We start from the raw sequence: 3,131 nt of genomic DNA, 5'->3' as shown, positions 1-3,131 counted from the left end.
GGCTACCACCCCAGGCGTGGAGGACGCTACGACAGTGAGGAGGATCGAAGTCCCTCGCTCGAACCACCAGGTCCGCGAGCCTTCAGCCGGGCCATACGACGGGCGCCGTTCCCGGCCCGGTTTCGAGCCTCGACTACCATCAAGTACTCGGGGGAAACAAGGCCGGAGTTGTGGCTTGCGGACTACCGGCTGGCATGCCAGCTAGGAGGAACGGACGACGACAACCTCATCATCTGCAACCTCCCCCTGTTCCTCTCCGACGCCGCCCGGGCCTGGCTGGAGCATCTGCCTCCTGCGCAGATCTCCAACTGGGACGACCTGGTCAAGGCCTTCGCTGGAAACTTCCAAGGTACGTACATACGCCCTGGGAACTCTTGGGATCTCCAAAGCTGCCGCTAGTAGCCAGGGGAATCCCTGCGACAGTGCATCCGACGGTTTTCAAAGCAGCGCACCGAGTTGCCCAACATCATCGACTCAGATGTCATCGGGGCGTTCCTCACCGGCACCACTTGCCGTGACCTGGTGAGCAAACTGGGGCGCAAGACTCCCACCAAGGCGAGCGAATTGATGGACATCGCCACCAAGTTCGCCTCTGGTCAGGAGGCGGTCGAAGCCATCTTCCGGAAGGACAAGCAGCCTCAGGGACGACAGCAGGAAGATGTCCCCGAGGCGTCTGCCCAGCAGGGCATGAAGAAGAAAGCCAAGAAGAAGTCGCAAGCGAAGCGCGACGCCGCTGACGCAGATCTTGTCGCTGCTGCCGAGCACAGGAAGCCTCGGAAGCCTCCCGGAGGGGCCAACCTGTTCGACAAGATGCTCAAGGAGTCGTGCTCCTATCACCAGGGTCCCGTCAAGCACACCCTTGAGGAATGCGTCATGCTTCGGCGCTACTTCCATAAAGCCGGGTCTCCGGCGGGAGATGGCAAAGGCCAAGACAACAACAAGAAGGAGGACGACAAGGCAGAGGAGTTCCTCGAGGTCCACGGCTGCTTCATGATCTACGGTGGGCAAGCGGCGAACGCCTCGGCTCGGCACCGCAAGCAGGAGCGCTGGGAGGTCTGCTCGGTGAAGGTGGCGGCGCCAGTCTACCTAGACTGGTCCGACAAGCCCATCACCTTCGACCAAGGCGACCACCCCGACTGCGTGCGGAGCCCAGGAAGGTACCCGCTCGTTGTCGACCCCGTCATCTGCAACGCCAGGCTCACCAAGGTCCTCATGGACGGAGGCAGTATCCTCAACATCATCTACGCCGAGACCCTCGGGCTCTTGGGGATCGATCTGTCCACGATCCGGGCCGGTGCGGTGCCCTTTCACGGGATCGTCCCCGGAAAGCGCGTCCTGCCCCTTGGACAACTCGATTTGCCCGTTTGCTTCGGAACTCCCTCCAACTTCCGCAGGGAAACCCTCACGTTCGAGGTGGTCGGGTTTCGAGGAACCTACCACACAGTGCTGGGGAGACCGTGCTACGCCAAGTTCATGGTCGTCCCGAACTACACATACCTCAAGCTCAAGATGCCAGGCCCCAACAGGGTCATCACCGTCGAATCAACGTACCGACATGTGTACGAATGCGACGTGGAATGCATGGAGTATGCTGAGGCCCTCGCCGAGTTCGAGGCCCTCATCGCCGACCTAGAGTGCCTCTCCAAGGAGGTGCCTGATGCGAAGCGGCACGCCGGCAACTTCGAACCGACCGAGGCGGTTAAGTCCGTCCCTCTTGACCCCAGCGACGACGCCAACAAGAAGGTCTGGATCGGCTCTGAGCTCGACCCCAAATAGGAAGCAGTGCTTGTCGACTTTCTTCACGCAAACGCCGAAATTTTTGCGTGGAGTCCCTCGGACATGCCCGACATACCGAGGGATGTCGCCGAGCACTCGCTGGATATCTGAGCTAGAGCCCGACCCGTGAAGCAACACCTGCGCCGCTTTGAAGAAGAGAAGCGCAGAGCCATAGGCGAGGAGGTCCACAAGCTGATGGCTGCAGGGTTCATCAAAGAGGTATTCCATCCTGAATGGTTAGCTAACCCTGTGCTTGTGAAAAAGAAAGGTGGGAAATGGAGGATGTGCGTCGACTACACCGGGTTGAATAAAGCATGTCCGAAGGTTCCCTACCCTCTGCCTCGCATCGATCAAATTGTGGACTCCACTGCTGGGTGCGAAACCCTGTCATTCCTCGACGCCTATTCAGGTTATCACCAAATCAAGATGAAAGAGTCCGACTAGCTCGCGACTTCTTTCATCACACCTTTTGGCATGTATTGTTATACTACTATGCCATTTGGCTTGAGGAATGCAAGTGCAACATAACAAAGGTGCATGAACCACGTGTTCGGAGAGCACATCGGCCGAACGGTCGAGGCTTACGTCGATGACATCGTTGTCAAGACGAGGAAAGCCTCCGACCTCCTCTCTGACCTTGAAACGACATTCAAGTGTCTGAGAGCGAAAGGCGTGAAACTCAATCCCGAGGAGTGTGTCTTCGGAGTCCCCTGAGGCATGCTCCTGGGGTTCATCGTCTCCGAGCGGGGCATTGAGGCCAACCCGGAGAAAATCGCGGCCATCACCAACATGGGACCGATCAAAGATTTGAAAGGAGTACAGAGGATCATGTGATGCCTTGCGGCTCTGAGCCGCTTCATCTCGCGCCTTGGCGAGAGAGGGCTGCCCTTGTACCGCCTCTTAAGGAAGGCCGAGCGCTTCGCTTGGACCCCTGAGGTCAAAGAAGCCCTCGGAAACCTTAAGGCACTCCTTACCAATGCGCCCATCTTGGTGCCCCCCGCTGCGGGAGAAGCCCTCTTGATCTACGTAGCCGCAACCACTCAGGTGGTCAGCGCCGCGATCGTAGTCGAGAGACGAGAAGAAGGGCATGCACTGCTCGTCCAAAGGCCGGTCTACTTCATCAGCGAAGTGCTATCCGAGACCATGATCCGCTACCCGCAAATTCAGAAGCTACTGTACGCAGTAATTCTGACGCGGCGAAAGTTGCGACACTACATTGAGTCTCATCCGGTGACTGTGGTGTCATCCTTCCCCCTGTGGGAGATCATCCAGTGCCGAGAGGCCTCTGGTAGGATAGCAAAGTGGGCAGTGGAGCTCATAGGCGAAACACTCTCATTCGCCCCTCGGAAGGCCAT

This window comes from Zea mays, chromosome 8, assembly GCF_902167145.1.
Source record: "Zea mays cultivar B73 chromosome 8, Zm-B73-REFERENCE-NAM-5.0, whole genome shotgun sequence".
Classification (NCBI taxonomy): Eukaryota; Viridiplantae; Streptophyta; class Magnoliopsida; order Poales; family Poaceae; genus Zea; species Zea mays.
This window is presented reverse-complemented; position numbering follows the sequence as displayed.